We start from the raw sequence: 20,587 nt of genomic DNA, 5'->3' as shown, positions 1-20,587 counted from the left end.
CCCCTCACTGTCCAATCTCAGCTCCCCCCTCACTGTCCAATCTCAGTCCCCCCCCGCACTGTCCAATCTCAGTCCCCCCCCCCGTCACTGTCCAATCTCAGTCCCCCCCGTCACTGTCCAAACTCAGTCCCCCCCCCTCACTGTCCAATCTCAGTCCCCCCCCCTCACTGTCCAATCTCAGTCCCCCACCCCACTGTCCAATCTCAGTCCCCCCCCTCACTGTCCAATCTCAGTCCCCCCCCCTCACTGTCCAATCTCAGTCCCCCCCTCACTGTCCAATCTCAGTCCCCCCCCCTCACTGTCCAATCTCAGTCCCCCCCTCACTGTCCAATCTCAGTCCCCCCCCTCACTGTCCAATCTCAGTCCCCCCCTCACTGTCCAATCTCAGTCCCCCCCTCACTGTCCAATCTCAGTCCCCCCCCTCACTGTCCAATCTCAGTCCCCCCCCTCACTGTCCAATCTCAGTCCCCACCCTTCACTGTCCAATCTCAGTACCCCCCTCACTGTCCAATCTCAGTACCCCCCCCTTCACTGTCCAATCTCAGTCCCCCCCTCACTGTCCAATCTCAGTCCCCCCCCTTCACTGTCCAATCTCAGTCACCCCCCTCACTGTCCAATCTCAGTCCCCCCCTCACTGTCCAATCTCAGTCCCCCCCTCACTGTCCAATCTCAGTCCCCCCCTCACTGTCCAATCTCAGTCCCCCCCCTCACTGTCCAATCTCAGTCCCTCCCCTCACTGTCCAATCTCAGTCCCCCCCCTCACTGTCCAATCTCAGTCCCCCCCTCACTGTCGAATCTCAGTCCCCCCCGCCACTGTCCAATCTCAGTCCCCCCTCACTGTCCAATCTCAGTCCCCCCCTCACTGTCCAAGCTCAGTCCCCCCCCCTCACTGTCCAATCTCAGTCGCCCCCTCACTGTCCAATCTCAGTCCCACCCTCACTGTCCAATCTCAGTCCCCCCCTCACTGTCCAATCTCAGTCCCCCCCTCACTGTCCAATCTCAGTCCCCCCCCTTCACTGTCCAATCTCAGTCCCCCCCCTCACTGTCCAATCTCAGTCCCCCCCCTCACTGTCCAATCTCAGTCCCCCCCTCACTGTCCAATCTCAGTCCCCCCCTCACTGTCCAATCTCAGTCCCCCCCTCACTGTCCAATCTCAGCACCCCCCCCCTCACTGTCCAATCTCAGTCCCCCCCTCACTGTCCAATCTCAGTCCCCCCCTCACTGTCCAATCTCAGTCCCCCCCTCACTGTCCAATCTCAGTCCCCCCCTCACTGTCCAATCTCAGTCCCCCCCCTCACTGTCCAATCTCAGTCCCCCCCCTCACTGTCCAATCTCAGTCCCCCCCCTCACTGTCCAATCTGAGTACCCCCCTCACTGTCCAATCTCAGTCCCCCCCCCTCACTGTCCAATCTCAGTCCCCCCCCCTCACGGTCCAATCTCAGTCCCCCCTCACTGTCCAATCTCAGTCCCCCCTCACTGTCCAATCACATTCCCCCCCCCCCTGACTGTCCAATCTCAGTCCCCCCTCACTGTCCAATCTGAGTCCCCCCCCTCACTGTCCAATCTCAGTCCCCCCCTCACTGTCCAATCTCAGTCCCCCCCCCTCACTGTCCAATCTCAGTCCCCCCCCTCACTGTCCAATCTCAGTCCCCCCCTCACTGTCCAATCTCAGTCCCCCCCTCACTGTCCAATCTCAGTACCCCCTCACTGTCCAATCTCAGTCCCCCCCCTCACTGTCCAATCTCAGTCCCCCTCCTCACTGTCCAATCTCAGTCCCCCCCCTTCACTGTCCAATCTCAGTCCCCCCCCTCACTGTCCAATCTCACTCCCCCCCTCACTGTCCAATCTCAGCCCCCCCCGTCACTGTCCAATCTCACTACCCCCCTCACTGTCCAATCTCAGTCCCCCCCCTCACTGTCCAATCTCAGTCCCCCCCTCACTGTCCAATCTCAGTCCCCCCCTCACTGTCCAATCTCAGTCCCCCCCTCACTGTCCAATCTCAGTCCCCCGCCTCACTCTGTCCAATCTCAGTGACGTTCCCCCCCCTCACTGCCCAATCTCAGTCCCCCCCTCACTGTCCAATCTCAGTCCCCCCCTCACTGTCCAATCTCAGTCCCCCCTCACTGTCCAATCTCAGTCCCACCCTCACTGTCCAACCTCAGTCCCCCCCTCACTGTCCAATCTCAGCCCCCCCCCTCACTGTCCACTCTCAGTTCCCCCCCCCCACTGTCCAATTTCATTCCCCCCCGACTGTCCAATCTCAGTCCCCCCCCCTCACTGTCTAATCTCAGTCCCCCCCTCCTCACTGTCCAATCTCAGTACCCCCCCTCACTGTCCAATCTCAGTCCCCCCCCTCACTGTCCAATCTCAGTCCCCCCTCACTGTCCAACCTCAGTCCCCCCTCACTGTCCAATCTCAGTCCCCCGCCTCACTGTCCAATCTCAGTCCCCCCTCACTGTCCAATCTCAGTCCCCCCCCTCACTGTCCAATCTCAGTCCCCCCCCTCACTGTCCAATCTCAGTCCCCCCCCTCACTGTCCAATCTCAGTCCCCCCCTCACTGTCCAATCTCAGTCCCCCCCTCACTGTCCAATCTCAGTCCCCCCCCTCACTGTCCAATCTCAGTCCCCCCCCCCTCACTGTCCAATCTCAGTCCCCCCCTCACTGTCCAAACTCAGTCCCCCCCTCACTGTCCAATCTCAGTCCCCCCCTCACTGTCCAATCTCAGTGCCCCCCCCTCACTGTCCAATCTCAGTCCCCCCCCTCACTGTCCAATCTCAGTCCCCCCCTCACTGTCCAATCTCAGTCCCCCCCCTCACTGTCCAATCTCAGTCCCCCCCCTCACTGTCCAATCTCAGTCCCCCCCTCACTGTCCAATCTCAGTACCCCCCTCACTGTCCAATCTCAGTCCCCCCCCTCACTGTCCAATCTCAGCCCCCCCCTCACTGTCCAATCTCAGTCCCCCCCCGCACTGTCCAATCTCAGTCCCCCCCCGTCACTGTCCAATCTCAGTCCCCCCCCTCACTGTCCAAACTCAGTCCCCCCCCCTCACTGTCCAATCTCAGTCCCCCCCCTCACTGTCCAATCTCAGTCCCCCACCCCACTGTCCAATCTCAGTCCCCCCCCTCACTGTCCAATCTCAGTCCCCCCCGCTTACTGTCCAACCTCAGTCCCCCCCTCACTGTCCAATCTCAGTCCCCCCCCCTCACTGTCCAATCTCAGTCCCCCCCTCACTGTCCAATCTCAGTCCCCCCCTCACTGTCCAATCTCAGTCCCCCCCCTTCACTGTCCAATCTCAGTCCCCCCCCTTCACTGTCCAATCTCAGTCCCCCCCCTTCACTGTCCAATCTCAGTCCCCCCCCTCACTGTCCAATCTCAGTCCCCCCCTCACTGTCCAATCTCTGTCCCCCCCTCACTGTCCAATCTCAGTCCCCCCCCTCACTGTCCAATCTCAGTCCCCCCCCTCACTGTCCAATCTCAGTCCCCCCCCTCACTGTCCAATCTCAGTCCCCCCCCTCACTGTCCAATCTCAGTCCCCCCCTCACTGTCCAATCTCAGTCCCCCCCCCACACTATCCAATCTCAGTCCCCCCCTCACTGTCCAATCTCAGTACCCCCCTCACTGTCCAATCTCAGTCCCCCCCCTCACTGTCCAATCTCAGTCCCCCCCCCTCACTGTCCAATCTCAGTCGCCCCCTCACTGTCCAATCTCAGTCCCCCCCTCACTGTCCAATCTCAGTCCCCCCCTCACTGTCCAATCTCAGTCCCCCCCTCACTGTCCAATCTCAGTCCCCCCCCTTCACTGTCCAATCTCAGTCCCCCCCCTCACTGTCCAATCTCAGTCCCCCCCCTTCACTTTCCAATCTCAGTCCCCCCCCTCACTGTCCAATCTCAGTCCCCCCCTCACTGTCCAATCTCAGTCCCCCCCTCACTGTCCAATCTCAGTCCCCCCCCTTCACTGTCCAATCTCAGTACCCCCCCTCACTGTCCAATCTCAGTCCCCCCCCTTCACTGTCCAATCTCAGTCCCCCCCTCACTGTCCAATCTCAGTCCCCCCCCTTCACTGTCCAATCTCAGTCCCCCCCCCTCACTGTCCAATCTCAGTCCCCCGCTCACTGTCCAATCTCAGTCCCCCCCTCACTGTCCAATCTCAGTCCCCCCCTCACTGTCCAATCTCAGTCCCCCCCCTCACTGTCCAATCTCAGTCCCCCCCCTCACTGTCCAATCTCAGTCCCCCCCCTCACTGTCCAATCTCAGTTCCCCCCTCACTGTCCAATCTCAGTCCCCCCCCCCCACTGTCCAATCTCAGTCCCCCCTCACTGTCCAATCTCAGTCCCCCCCTCACTGTCCAAGCTCAGTCCCCCCCCCTCACTGTCCAATCTCAGTCGCCCCCTCACTGTCCAATCTCAGTCCCACCCTCACTGTCCAATCTCAGTCCCCCCCCTCACTGTCCAATCTCAGTCCCCCCCCTCACTGTCCAATCTCAGTCCCCCCCCTTCACTGTCGAATCTCAGTCCCCCCCCTCACTGTCCAATCTCAGTCCCCCCCCTCACTGTCCAATCTCAGTCCCCCCCTCACTGTCCAATTTCAGTCCCCCCCTCACTGTCCAATCTCAGTCCCCCCCTCACTGTCCAATCTCAGCCCCCCCCCCTCACTGTCCAATCTCAGTCCCCCCCTCACTGTCCAATCTCAGTCCCCCCCTCACTGTCCAATCTCAGTCCCCCCCTCACTGTCCAATCTCAGTCCCCCCCTCACTGTCCAATCTCAGTCCCCCCCCTCACTGTCCAATCTCAGTCCCCCCCCTCACTGTCCAATCTCAGTCCCCCCCCTCACTGTCCAATCTCAGTACCCCCCCTCACTGTCCAATCTCAGTCCCCCCCCCTCACTGTCCAATCTCAGTCCCCCCCCCCTCACGGTCCAATCTCAGTCCCCCCTCACTGTCCAATCTCAGTCCCCCCCCCCTGACTGTCCAATCTCAGTCCCCCCTCACTGTCCAATCTCAGTCCCCCCCCTCACTGTCCAATCTCAGTCCCCCCCTCACTGTCCAATCTCAGTCCCCCCCCCCTCACTGTCCAATCTCAGTCCCCCCCCCTCACTGTCCAATCTCAGTCCCCCCCTCACTGTCCAATCTCAGTCCCCCCCTCACTGTCCAATCTCAGTACCCCCTCACTGTCCAATCTCAGTCCCCCCCCTCACTGTCCAATCTCAGTCCCCCTCCTCACTGTCCAATCTCAGTCCCCCCCCTTCACTGTCCAATCTCAGTCCCCCCCCTCACTGTCCAATCTCACTCCCCCCCTCACTGTCCAATCTCAGCCCCCCCCGTCACTGTCCAATCTCACTACCCCCCCTCACTGTCCAATCTCAGTCCCCCCCCTCACTGTCCAATCTCAGTCCCCCCCTCACTGTCCAATCTCAGTCCCCCCCTCACTGTCCAATCTCAGTCCCCCCCTCACTGTCCAATCTCAGTCCCCCGCCTCACTCTGTCCAATCTCAGTGACGTTCCCCCCCCTCACTGCCCAATCTCAGTCCCCCCCTCACTGTCCAATCTCAGTTCCCCCCTCACTGTCCAATCTCACTCCCCCCTCACTGTCCAATCTCAGTCCCACCCTCACTGTCCAACCTCAGTCCCCCCCTCACTGTCCAATCTCAGCCCCCCCCCTCACTGTCCACTCTCAGTTCCCCCCCCCACTGTCCAATTTCATTCCCCCCCGACTGTCCAATCTCAGTCCCCCCCCCTCACTGTCCAATCTCAGTCCCCCCCTCCTCACTGTCCAATCTCAGTACCCCCCTCACTGTCCAATCTCAGTCCCCCCCCTCACTGTCCAATCTCAGTCCCCCCTCACTGTCCAACCTCAGTCCCCCCTCACTGTCCAATCTCCGTCCCCCGCCTCACTGTCCAATCTCAGTCCCCCCTCACTGTCCAATCTCAGTCCCCCCCCTCACTGTCCAATCTCAGTCCCCCCCCTCACTGTCCAATCTCAGTCCCCCCCTCACTGTCCAATCTCAGTCCCCCCCTCACTGTCCAATCTCAGTCCCCCCCCTCACTGTCCAATCTCAGTCCCCCCCCCTCACTGTCCAATCTCAGTCCCCCCCTCACTGTCCAAACTCAGTCCCCCCCTCACTGTCCAATCTCAGTCCCCCCCTCACTGTCCAATCTCAGTCCCCCCCCCTCACTGTCCAATCTCAGTCCCCCCCCTCACTGTCCAATCTCAGTCCCCCCCTCACTGTCCAATCTCAGTCCCCCCCCTCACTGTCCAATCTCAGTCCCCCCCTCACTGTCCAATCTCAGTCCCCCCCTCACTGTCCAATCTCAGTACCCCCCTCACTGTCCAATCTCAGTCCCCCCCCTCACTGTCCAATCTCAGCCCCCCCCTCACTGTCCAATCTCAGTCCCCCCCCGCACTGTCCAGTCTCAGTCACCCCCCGTCACTGTCCAATCTCAGTCCCCCCCCTCAATGTCCAAACTCAGTCCCCCCCCCTCACCCCACTGTCCAATCTCAGTCCCCCCCCTCACTGTCCAATCTCAGTCCCCCCCCCCTCACTGTCCAACCTCAGTCCCCCCCTCACTGTCCAATCTCAGTCCCCCCCCCTCACTGTCCAATCTCAGTCCCCCCCTCACTGTCCAATCTCAGTCCCCCCCTCACTGTCCAATCTCAGTCCCCCCCCTTCACTGTCCAATCTCAGTCCCCCCCTCACTGTCCAATCTCAGTCCCCCCCCCTCACTGTCCAATCTCAGTCCCCCCCCTCACTGTCCAATCTCAGTCCCCCCCCTTCACTGTCCAATCTCAGTCCCCCCCCTCACTGTCCAATCTCAGTCCCCCCCTCACTGTCCAATCTCTGTCCCCCCCTCACTGTCCAATCTCAGTCCCCCCCCTCACTGTCCAATCTCAGTCCCCCCCCTCACTGTCCAATCTCAGTCCCCCCCTCACTGTCCAATCTCAGTCCCCCCCCTCACTGTCCAATCTCAGTCCCCCCCTCACTGTCCAATCTCAGTCCCCCCCCCCACACTGTCCAATCTCAGTCCCCCCCTCACTGTCCAATCTCAGTCCCCCCCTCACTGTCCAATCTCAGTCCCCCCCCCTCACTGTCCAATCTCAGTCCCCCCCCCTCACTGTCCAATCTCAGTCGCCCCCTCACTGTCCAATCTCAGTCCCCCCCTCACTGTCCAATCTCAGTCCCCCCCTCACTGTCCAATCTCAGTCCCCCCCTCACTGTCCAATCTCAGTCCCCCCCCTTCACTGTCCAATCTCAGTCCCCCCCTCACTGTCCAATCTCAGTCCCCCCCCTTCACTTTCCAATCTCAGTCCCCCCCCTCACTGTCCAATCTCAGTCCCCCCCCCTCACTGTCCAATCTCAGTCGCCCCCTCACTGTCCAATCTCAGTCCCCCCCCCCCACTGTCCAATCTCAGTCCCCCCTCACTGTCCAATCTCAGTCCCCCCCTCACTGTCCAAGCTCAGTCCCCCCCCCTCACTGTCCAATCTCAGTCGCCCCCTCACTGTCCAATCTCAGTCCCACCCTCACTGTCCAATCTCAGTCCCCCCCTCACTGTCCAATCTCAGTCCCCCCCTCACTGTCCAATCTCAGTCCCCCCCCTTCACTGTCGAATCTCAGTCCCCCCCCTCACTGTCCAATCTCAGTCCCCCCCCTCACTGTCCAATCTCAGTCCCCCCCTCACTGTCCAATTTCAGTCCCCCCCTCACTGTCCAATCTCAGTCCCCCCCTCACTGTCCAATCTCAGCCCCCCCCCCTCACTGTCCAATCTCAGTCCCCCCCTCACTGTCCAATCTCAGTCCCCCCCTCACTGTCCAATCTCAGTCCCCCCCTCACTGTCCAATCTCAGTCCCCCCCTCACTGTCCAATCTCAGTCCCCCCCCTCACTGTCCAATCTCAGTCCCCCCCCTCACTGTCCAATCTCAGTCCCCCCCCTCACTGTCCAATCTCAGTACCCCCCTCACTGTCCAATCTCAGTCCCCCCCCCTCACTGTCCAATCTCAGTCCCCCCCCCCTCACGGTCCAATCTCAGTCCCCCCTCACTGTCCAATCTCAGTCCCCCCCCCCTGACTGTCCAATCTCAGTCCCCCCTCACTGTCCAATCTCAGTCCCCCCCCTCACTGTCCAATCTCAGTCCCCCCCTCACTGTCCAATCTCAGTCCCCCCCCCCTCACTGTCCAATCTCAGTCCCCCCCCTCACTGTCCAATCTCAGTCCCCCCCTCACTGTCCAATCTCAGTCCCCCCCTCACTGTCCAATCTCAGTACCCCCTCACTGTCCAATCTCAGTCCCCCCCCTCACTGTCCAATCTCAGTCCCCCTCCTCACTGTCCAATCTCAGTCCCCCCCCTTCACTGTCCAATCTCAGTCCCCCCCCTCACTGTCCAATCTCACTCCCCCCCTCACTGTCCAATCTCAGCCCCCCCCGTCACTGTCCAATCTCACTACCCCCCTCACTGTCCAATCTCAGTCCCCCCCCTCACTGTCCAATCTCAGTCCCCCCCTCACTGTCCAATCTCAGTCCCCCCCTCACTGTCCAATCTCAGTCCCCCCCTCACTGTCCAATCTCAGTCCCCCGCCTCACTCTGTCCAATCTCAGTGACGTTCCCCCCCCTCACTGCCCAATCTCAGTCCCCCCCTCACTGTCCAATCTCAGTTCCCCCCTCACTGTCCAATCTCACTCCCCCCTCACTGTCCAATCTCAGTCCCACCCTCACTGTCCAACCTCAGTCCCCCCCTCACTGTCCAATCTCAGCCCCCCCCCTCACTGTCCACTCTCAGTTCCCCCCCCCACTGTCCAATTTCATTCCCCCCCGACTGTCCAATCTCAGTCCCCCCCCCCTCACTGTCCAATCTCAGTCCCCCCCTCCTCACTGTCCAATCTCAGTACCCCCCTCACTGTCCAATCTCAGTCCCCCCCCTCACTGTCCAATCTCAGTCCCCCCTCACTGTCCAACCTCAGTCCCCCCTCACTGTCCAATCTCCGTCCCCCGCCTCACTGTCCAATCTCAGTCCCCCCTCACTGTCCAATCTCAGTCCCCCCCCTCACTGTCCAATCTCAGTCCCCCCTCACTGTCCAATCTCAGTCCCCCCTCACTGTCCAATCTCAGTCCCCCCCCTCACTGTCCAATCTCAGTCCCCCCTCACTGTCCAATCTCAGTCCCCCCCCTCACTGTCCAATCTCAGTCCCCCCTCACTGTCCAATCTCAGTCCCCCCTCACTGTCCAATCTCAGTCCCCCCCCCTCACTGTCCAATCTCAGTCCCCCCCTCACTGTCCAATCTCAGTCCCCCCCTCACTGTCCAATCTCAGTCCCCCCCCTCACTGTCCAATCTCAGTCCCCCCCCCTCACTGTCCAATCTCAGTCCCCCCCTCACTGTCCAAACTCAGTCCCCCCCTCACTGTCCAATCTCAGTCCCCCCCTCACTGTCCAATCTCAGTCCCCCCCCCCTCACTGTCCAATCTCAGTCCCCCCCCTCACTGTCCAATCTCAGTCCCCCCCTCACTGTCCAATCTCAGTCCCCCCCCTCACTGTCCAATCTCAGTCCCCCCCTCACTGTCCAATCTCAGTCCCCCCCTCACTGTCCAATCTCAGTACCCCCCTCACTGTCCAATCTCAGTCCCCCCCCTCACTGTCCAATCTCAGCCCCCCCCTCACTGTCCAATCTCAGTCCCCCCCCGCACTGTCCAGTCTCAGTCACCCCCCGTCACTGTCCAATCTCAGTCCCCCCCCTCAATGTCCAAACTCAGTCCCCCCCCCTCACCCCACTGTCCAATCTCAGTCCCCCCCCTCACTGTCCAATCTCAGTCCCCCCCCCTCACTGTCCAACCTCAGTCCCCCCCTCACTGTCCAATCTCAGTCCCCCCCCCTCACTGTCCAATCTCAGTCCCCCCCTCACTGTCCAATCTCAGTCCCCCCCTCACTGTCCAATCTCAGTCCCCCCCCTTCACTGTCCAATCTCAGTCCCCCCCCTCACTGTCCAATCTCAGTCCCCCCCCTTCACTGTCCAATCTCAGTCCCCCCCCTCACTGTCCAATCTCAGTCCCCCCCTCACTGTCCAATCTCTGTCCCCCCCTCACTGTCCAATCTCAGTCCCCCCCCTCACTGTCCAATCTCAGTCCCCCCCCTCACTGTCCAATCTCAGTCCCCCCCTCACTGTCCAATCTCAGTCCCCCCCCTCACTGTCCAATCTCAGTCCCCCCCTCACTGTCCAATCTCAGTCCCCCCCCCACACTGTCCAATCTCAGTCCCCCCCTCACTGTCCAATCTCAGTCCCCCCCTCACTGTCCAATCTCAGTCCCCCCCCCTCACTGTCCAATCTCAGTCCCCCCCCCTCACTGTCCAATCTCAGTCGCCCCCTCACTGTCCAATCTCAGTCCCCCCCTCACTGTCCAATCTCAGTCCCCCCCTCACTGTCCAATCTCAGTCCCCCCCTCACTGTCCAATCTCAGTCCCCCCCCTTCACTGTCCAATCTCAGTCCCCCCCTCACTGTCCAATCTCAGTCCCCCCCCTCACTGTCCAATCTCAGTCCCCCCCCTTCACTTTCCAATCTCAGTCCCCCCCCTCACTGTCCAATCTCAGTCCCCCCCTCACTGTCCAATCTCAGTCCCCCCCTCACTGTCCAATCTCAGTCCCCCCCTCACTGTCCAATCTCAGTCCCCCCCCCCTCACTGTCCAATCTCAGTCCCCCCCCTCACTGTCCAATCTCAGTCCCCCCCTCACTGTCCAATCTCAGTCCCCCCCTCACTGTCCAATCTCAGTCCCCCCCTCACTGTCCAATCTCAGTCCCCCCCCTCACTGTCCAATCTCAGTCCCCCTCCTCACTGTCCAATCTCAGTCCCCCCCCTCACTGTCCAATCTCAGTACCCCCCCTCACTGTCCAATCTCAGTCCCCCCCCCCTCACTGTCCAATCTCAGTCCCCCCCCCTCACGGTCCAATCTCAGTCCCCCCTCACTGTCCAATCTCAGTCCCCCCTCACTGTCCAATCTCAGTCCCTCCCCCCTGACTGTCCAATCTCAGTCCCCCCCCTCACTGTCCAATCTCAGTCCCCCCCCTCACTGTCCAATCTCAGTCCCCCCCTCACTGTCCAATCTCAGTCCCCCCCCCCTCACTGTCCAATCTCAGTCCCCCCCCTCACTGTCCAATCTCAGTCCCCCCCCTCACTGTCCAATCTCAGTCCCCCTCCTCACTGTCCAATCTCAGTCCCCCCCTTCACTGTCCAATCTCAGTCCCCCCCTCACTGTCCAATCTCACTCCCCCCCTCACTGTCCAATCTCAGTCCCCCCCCTTCACTGTCCAATCTCAGTCCCCCCCTCACTGTCCAATCTCACTCCCCCCCTCACTGTCCAATCTCAGTCCCCCCTCACTGTCCAATCTCAGTCCCCCTCCTCACTGTCCAATCTCAGTCCCCCCCTTCACTGTCCAATCTCAGTCCCCCCCTCACTGTCCAATCTCACTCCCCCCCTCACTGTCCAATCTCAGCCCCCCCCTCACTGTCCAATCTCACTACCCCCCTCACTGTCCAATCTCAGTCGCCCCCTCCTCACTGTCCAATCTCAGTCCCCCCCCTTCACTGTCCAATCTCAGTTACCCCCTCTCACTGTCCAATCTCAGTCCCCCCCCTTCACTGTCCAATCTCAGTCCCCCCCCTTCACTGTCCAATCTCAGTCCCCCCCTCACTGTCCAATCTCAGTCCCCCCCCTCACTGTCCAATCTCAGTCCCCCCCCTCACTGTCCAATCTCAGTTCCCGCCCCTCACTGTCCAATCTCAGTCCCCCCCTCACTGTCCAATCTCAGTCCCCCCTCACTGTCCAATCTCAGTCCCCCCCTCACTGTTCTATCTCAGTCCCCCCCCCCTCACTGTCCAATCTCAGTCCCCCCTCACTGTCCAATCTCAGTTCCCCCCCTCACTGTCCAATCTCAGTCCCCCCCCTCACTGTCCAATCTCAGTCCCCCCCTCACTGTCCAATCTCAGTCCCCCCCCCCCCCCCTCCAATTTCCGTGCAAGGATTCAGTCCCTTTTCAGTTTGGACAGTGTCGGTCCAGTTCCTAATGAGTTTGGACAATCTTTGCCACTATTGCTCTCGTTATCTGTCTCCGTCTCTCTTGCTGTTTCTTTCTATATCTGTCTCTTTTTCTCTCTCTGTTTGCTTCTTTCTGTTTCCTTCTGACTTTCTCTCCCCCTCCCTGTCTCGCCTGGTCTGTATCTCTATCTTTCTGTTCCTTTATCTGTTCTCTCGGTTTTGGTGTCTCACTCTTTCTCTGGCTCTTTCCCCCCACCCCCCCCCCTCTCTCTCTCTCTGTCTGACTCTCTCTGTCTCCAATGCAGACTAACTGAATGTTCTTTCTAATTTCCCAGCAAATCAATTTGTCCAGAACTGCGCCCAACCTATAGAGTGTGACATCATCGCTAAAACCGGAAATGAAACAAGAATTCAATATGAGTGCTGTAATACTGATCGCTGCAATTAACAGGACCCCGAGTAGGAGAGAGGCACAGTGCTGGGCGCATGGACATGCGATCCTCTTGTACATTTTCCACGATTGCACCTTTCTGCTTCTTCAATCTCTCTTGTATTCGTCATTGTTAACCGAGGTGATGGAGTGGTTTGGATACCTGGGGCAATATAAAAACACTAGAAAATTATATAAAGACCCAGGAATTATATAAACACCCAGGAGTGATATAGATATGAGTCAAAATAAACACCCAGGAATTATGTAAACACCCAGGAGTGGTATAGATATGAGTCAAAATAAACACCCAGGAGTGATATAGATACCTGAGGCAAAATAAACACACAGGAATTATATATACACCCAAGAATTACATAAACACCCAGGAGTGCTACATCCACCCGAGACATATAAACACCCAGGTGTGATATAGATACCTGAGTCAAAATAAACACCCAGGAGTGATATAGATATGAGTCAAAATAAACACCCAGGAATTATATAAACACCCAGGAGTGATATAGATACCTGAGTCAAAATAAACACCCAGGAATTATATAAACACCCAGGAGTGATATAGATACCTGAGGCAATATAAACACCCGGGAATTATATATGCACCCAGGAATTATTTAGATACCTGAGGCAAAATAAACACCCAGGAATTATATAAACACCCAAGAGTGATACATACACCCAAGACATATAAACACCCAGGAGTGATATAGATACCTGGGGCAATATAAACATCCAGGCCTGATATAGATATGAGTCAAAATAAACACCCAGGAATTATATAAACACCCAGGAGTGATGCATACGCCTGAGACATATAAACACGCAGGAGTGATATAGATACCTGGGGCAATATAAACATCCAGGAATTATATAAACACCCAGGAGTGATATAGATACCTGAGTCAAAATAAACACCAGGAATTATATAAACACCCAGCAGTGATACATACACCTGAGACATATAAACACCCAGGAGTGATATAGATACCCAGGAATTATATAAACACCCAGGAGTGATACAGATATCTGAGTGAAAATAAACACCCAGGAATTATATAAACACCCAGGAGTATATAGATAGCTGAGTCAAAATAAACACCCAGGAGTGATATAGATATCTGAGTCAGACTAAACGCCCAGGAATCATATATACACCTAAGAATAATATAAACACCCAGCAGTGATACATGCACCCGAGACATATAAACACCCAGGAGTGATATAGATACCTGAGGCAATATAAACACCCAGGAATTATATAAACACCCAGGAGTGATATAGATACTTGAGTCAATATAAACACGCAGGAATTCTATATACACCCAGGAATTATATAAACACCCAGGAGTGATCTTGATACTTGAGTCAATATAAACATCCAGGAATTCTATATACACCCAGGAATTATATAAACACCCAGGAGTGATATAGATACTTGAGTCAATATAAACACCCAGGAATTCTATATACACTCAGGAATTATATATAAATTGGACTGTAATTTACACCAGGAGTGATATATACACTGGACTGTAATTTACACCAGGAGTGATATATACACTGGAGTGAAATTTACACCAGGAGTGATATATACACTGGAGTGAAATTTACACCAGGAGTGATGCATACACTGGAGTGTAATTTACACCAGGAGTGATATATATACACTGGACTGTAATTTACACCAGGAGTGATATATACACTGGACTGTAATTTACACCAGGAGTGATATATACACTGGAGTGTAATTTACACCAGGAGTGATATATACACTGGAGTGAAATTTACACCAGGAGTGATATATACACTGGACTGTAATTTACACCAGGAGTGATATATACACTGGAGTGTAATTTACACCAGGAGTGATATATACACTGGAGTGTAATTTACACCAGGAGTGGTATATACACTGGATTGTAATTTACACCAGGAGTGATACATACACTGGAGTGAAATTTACACCAGGAGTGATATATACACTGGAGTGTAATTTACACCAGGAGTGATATATACACTGGAGTGTAATTTACACCAGGAGTGATATATACACTGGAGTGTAATTTACACCAGGAGTGATATATACACTGGAGTGTAATTTACACCAGGAGTGATATATACACTGGACTGTAATTTACACCAGGAGTGATATATACACTGGAGTGTAATTTACACCAGGAGTGATATATACACTGGACTGTAATTTACACCAGGAGTGATATATACACTGGACTGTAATTTACACCAGGAGTGATATATACACTGGACTGTAATTTACACCAGGAGTGATATATACACTGGACTGTAATTTACACCAGGAGTGATATATACACTGGAGTGTAATTTACACCAGGAGTGATATATACACTGGACTGTAATTTACACCAGGAGTGATATATACACTGGACTGTAATTTACACCAGGAGTGATATATACACTGGAGTGTAATTTACACCAGGAGTGATATATACACTGGACTGTAATTTACACCAGGAGTGATATATACACTGGACTGTAATTTACACCAGGAGTGATATATACACTGGAGTGTAATTTACACCAGGAGTGATATATACACTGGACTGTAATTTACACCAGGAGTGATATATACACTGGACTGTAATTTACACCAGGAGTGATATATACACTGGAGTGTAATTTACACCAGGAGTGATATATACACTGGAGTGTAATTTACACCAGGAGTGATATATACACTGGAGTGTAATTTACACCAGGAGTGATATATACACTGGACTGTAATTTACACCAGGAGTGATATATACACTGGACTGTAATTTACACCAGGACTGATATATACACTGGACTGTAATTTACACCAGGAGTGATATATACACTGGAGTGTAATTTACACCAGGAGTGATATATACACTGGACTGTAATTTACACCAGGAGTGATATATACACTGGAGTGTAATTTACACCAGGAGTGGTATATACACTGGACTGTAATTTACACCAGGAGTGATATATACACTGGACTGTAATTTACACCAGGAGTGATATATACACTGGAGTGTAATTTACACCAGGAGTGATATATACACTGGACTGTAATTTACACCAGGAGTGATATATACACTGGAGTGTAATTTACACCAGGAGTGATATATACACTGGAGTGTAATTTACACCAGGAGTGATATATACACTGGACTGTAATTTACACCAGGAGTGATATATACACTGGAGTGTAATTTACACCAGGAGTGATATATACACTGGACTGTAATTTACACCAGGAGTGATATATACACTGGACTGTAATTTACACCAGGAGTGATATATACACTGGAGTGTAATTTACACCAGGAGTGATATATACACTGGAGTGTAATTTACACCAGGAGTGATATATACACTGGACTGTAATTTACACCAGGAGTGATATATACACTGGACTGTAATTTACACCAGGAGTGATACATACACTGGAGTGTAATTTACACCAGGACTGATATATACACTGGACTGTAATTTACACCAGGAGTGATATATACACTGGAGTGTAATTTACACCAGGAGTGATATATACACTGGACTGTAATTTACACCAGGAGTGATATATACACTGGAGTGTAATTTACACCAGGACTGATATATACACTGGAGTGTAATTTACACCAGGAGTGATATATACACTGGAGTGTAATTTACACCAGGACTGATATATACACTGGACTGTAATTTACACCAGGACTGATATATACACTGGACTGTAATTTACACCAGGACTGATATATACACTGGACTGTAATTTACACCAGGACTGATATATACACTGGACTGTAATTTACACCAGGACTGATATATACACTGGACTGTAATTTACACCAGGACTGATATATACACTGGACTGTAATTTACACCAGGACTGATATATACACTGGACTGTAATTTACACCAGGAGTGATATATACACTGGACTGTAATTTACACCAGGACTGATATATACACTGGACTGTAATTTACACCAGGACTGATATATACACTGGACTGTAATTTACACCAGGACTGATATATACACTGGACTGTAATTTACACCAGGACTGATATATACACTGGAGTGTAATTTACACCAGGAGTGATATATACACTGGACTGTAATTTACACCAGGAGTGATATATACACTGGAGTGTAATTTACACCAGGACTGATATATACACTGGAGTGTAATTTACACCAGGACTGATATATACACTGGAGTGTAATTTACACCAGGAGTGATATATACACTGGACTGTAATTTACACCAGGACTGATATATACACTGGAGTGTAATTTACACCAGGAGTGATATATACACTGGACTGTAATTTACACCAGGACTGATATATACACTGGAGTGTAATTTACACCAGGAGTGATATATACACTGGACTGTAATTTACACCAGGAGTGATATATACACTGGACTGTAATTTACACCAGGACTGATATATACACTGGACTGTAATTTACACCAGGAGTGATATATACACTGGACTGTAATTTACACCAGGACTGATATATACACTGGACTGTAATTTACACCAGGACTGATATATACACTGGACTGTAATTTACACCAGGAGTGATATATACACTGGACTGTAATTTACACCAGGACTGATATATACACTGGAGTGTAATTTACACCAGGAGTGATATATACACTGGACTGTAATTTACACCAGGACTGATATATACACTGGAGTGTAATTTACACCAGGACTGATATATACACTGGACTGTAATTTACACCAGGACTGATATATACACTGGAGTGTAATTTACACCAGGAGTGATATATACACTGGACTGTAATTTACACCAGGACTGATATATACACTGGAGTGTAATTTACACCAGGACTGATATATACACTGGACTGTAATTTACACCAGGAGTGATATATACACCGGAGTGTAATTTACACCAGGAGTGATATATACACTGGAGTGTAATTTACACCAGGAGTGATATATACACACGAGTGTAATTTACACCAGGAGTGATATATACACTGGACTGTAATTTACACCAGGAGTGATATATACACTGGACTGTAATTTACACCAGGAGTGATATATACACTGGACTGTAATTTACACCAGGAGTGATATATACACTGGAGTGTAATTTACACCAGGACTGATATATACACTGGAGTGTAATTTACACCAGGAGTGATATATACACTGGAGTGTAATTTACACCAGGAGTGATATATACACTGGACTGTAATTTACACCAGGAGTGATATATACACTGGACTGTAATTTACACCAGGAGTGATATATACACTGGACTGTAATTTACACCAGGAGTGATATATACACTGGAGTGTAATTTACACCAGGAGTGATATATACACGACTGTAATTTACACCAGGAGTGATATATACACTGGACTGTAATTTACACCAGGAGTGATATATACACTGGACTGTAATTTACACCAGGAGTGATATATACACTGGACTGTAATTTACACCAGGAGTGATATATACACTGGAGTGAAATTTACACCAGGAGTGATATATACACTGGAGTGTACTGGAGCCCTGGGATCAGTGAGCATTGCCAAACAGCCACTACCACCAATAATAGTCTTTCTGTGTCTATGAACAGTGCAGAGACTGGGAGCTCCCTTCACACAGAGGGAGCAGTCACTCTCCGCAGCAGCTGTTTGACTGCCGCTGACTCACTCCTCCTTGGTTAATGGGTTTCAGCAGCGTATGCCTGACCGGTTTATCTTGTAGTGATGCTTGTTGCCAATCAATGATGCTCAATAAATACATGATTGACAAAATGAGCTGTGTGCTGTGTTTACTAACTGCTGGGAGACACGGTGCCAGTCGGGATCACTAGGCTGCACCTCCCCGGAGGCTCCTGCGTGTCCTGTGTGGAAATACACACAGTAAAGGAGCAGCAGCAGCTGGCCAGTTATCTGAAAGTTTAAGTCAAATTGGAAAATTGACTAAACAGGTTAAGCTACAGAGAAGGGCTGATAGAAATAGGGGGGAATAAAAAGCAAAGAAAGACATCGATAGGGCCTTTCATGACTTCAGGACGTCCCAAAGCACCTCACAGCCCAATGAAGTACTTTTTGAAGCGTAATCACTGTTGTACTGTGGGAAACCCGGCAGCCATTTTGCGCACAGCAAGCTCCCACAAACAGCAGTGTGATAATGACCCGATTATCTAGTTTTTTTTTGTTATGTCGATTGAGGGATAAATATTGGGTCCCTGGGACACCGGGGAGAACTCTCCCTGCTCTTCTTCGAAATAGTGGCCACGGGATTTTATTACATCCAGCGGAGAGAGCAGACGGGGCCTCGGTTTAACGTCTCACCCCAAAGACGACACTTGGGAGTGCCGGCCTAGATTTTTGTGCTCGAGTCCCTGGAGTGGGACTTGGACCCACGACTGTAAAGTCTGTGTGTTCTAGTTGTAATTAATAACACACAGACTACAAGATTAAAGTTCAACAGGTCTTTACTGGTTGGAGGTATGGACTATACTAAATACAATATCACTACACAGTACTTATATACCGGTGGTCACCACCGGTATTACGTATACAGCAGCCAGAGAAAGTAGTACATCTCTTAAGGTGGAACAGGCTTAAGTTCTCTTAAGGTGGAACAGGTTACATACACCACAATCCTCCCTTTTTAGCTTAATAGTCATATCCCCATTTAACATAACATCATAACATATATAGCTTCAGGTATAAACAGTTCAAAGGTTCAGTCTCTCAGGAGGCCTTCTGATTCGGTCTGGATAACGCCTTTCAGTGGTCTCTGATTCTTGTTGCTGAGGTGGCTCTTCTTGTTGGTTTCCTATGTATTGGACGTCATCATCAGGTACAGTCCCTGCCGAGGTAGATGCTTCAGGTTCATTAACGTCTTCCACAGTTGTCTCTGTCGCAACCATGGGTTCGACCCTTGCTCTCGATTCTACCAGTTGATCCGCATGACGCCTTATCACATTGTTACCAATATCTACTGTGTACATCAGAGGTCCTTGTCTGGCCCGAATTGTTCCGGACTGCCATTTTTCGTTTCCATAGCCCCTTGCCAACACTGGTTGTCCTACTTTGAAACTTCGAGTGGACTTGTTATTAATATGCCGGAACTGTTTGTTTTCCACTTCCCTCCGCACATTTGGTTTTAACAAGTCCAATCTGGACCGCAACCTCCTGTTATAAAACATCATGGCAGGACTTTGGTTAGTCACTGCATGAGCGGCGTTTCGATACGCCATTAGGAAATTGTCCACCTTGTGCTGTAGCGGAATCTGATCATCGTTCATGGCCTTTATTGCCTTTTTGAATGTTTGGACAAATCTCTCGGCCAACCCGTTTGTCGCCGGATGATATGGGGCAGAGGTATAATGTTTCACCCCATTCTTCTTTAAGAGTTTTTGGAATTCTTCCGACACGAACTGTGGTCCGTTGTCCGAACAGATCTGTTCTGGCAATCCGTTCCTTGCGAATATTGTTCTTAACACTGCAATTGTCTTTTCTGAAGTAGTGGTATTCATCTTGATCACTTCTGGCCATTTGGAATGTGCGTCCACCGCAATTAGGAACATGGAGTCCATGAATGGACCAGCAAAGTCAATATGTACGCGTTGCCATGGGGCTGAAGGCCATTCCCATGGGTGTAGTGGTGCGATCGGAGGTGCATTTTGCACTTTTTGGCACCCAGCGCAGCTTTTCGTCAACTCCTCTATCTGTTGGTCAATACCCGGCCACCATACATAAGCCCTAGCAAGACTTTTCATCTTAACTCCCCCTAGATGACCTTCATGCAGTTCTTTTAGAACTCTTTCCCTTAACTTGGGAGGAATAATCACTCTTGTCCCGTACATCAAAGTACCATGGCAGACGGACAGCTGGTCTCGCCTTGCCGAGAATGCCAGTAACAGAGGATCACCACGTGTTGGCCATCCTTTCACTGTCACCTCGTAGACTCTGGACAGTGTCGGGTCGTTCCTGGTTTCTCTTTCAATACTTGCATTGGTGACTGGTAAACACTCGATGATGGTCGAATGAAATAACTCAACAGGGTCAACTTTCGTCGTTTCTTCTTCTTCAGGTAGTGGCAGGCACG

Source organism: Somniosus microcephalus, unplaced genomic scaffold, assembly GCF_052327205.1.
Source record: "Somniosus microcephalus isolate GS21.2 unplaced genomic scaffold, FLI_Smic_1.0 unresolved_chr1, whole genome shotgun sequence".
In the NCBI taxonomy this organism is placed as follows: Eukaryota; Metazoa; Chordata; class Chondrichthyes; order Squaliformes; family Somniosidae; genus Somniosus; species Somniosus microcephalus.
The sequence above is the reverse complement of the archived record's forward strand: the minus strand, read 5'-3'. Positions refer to the sequence as shown.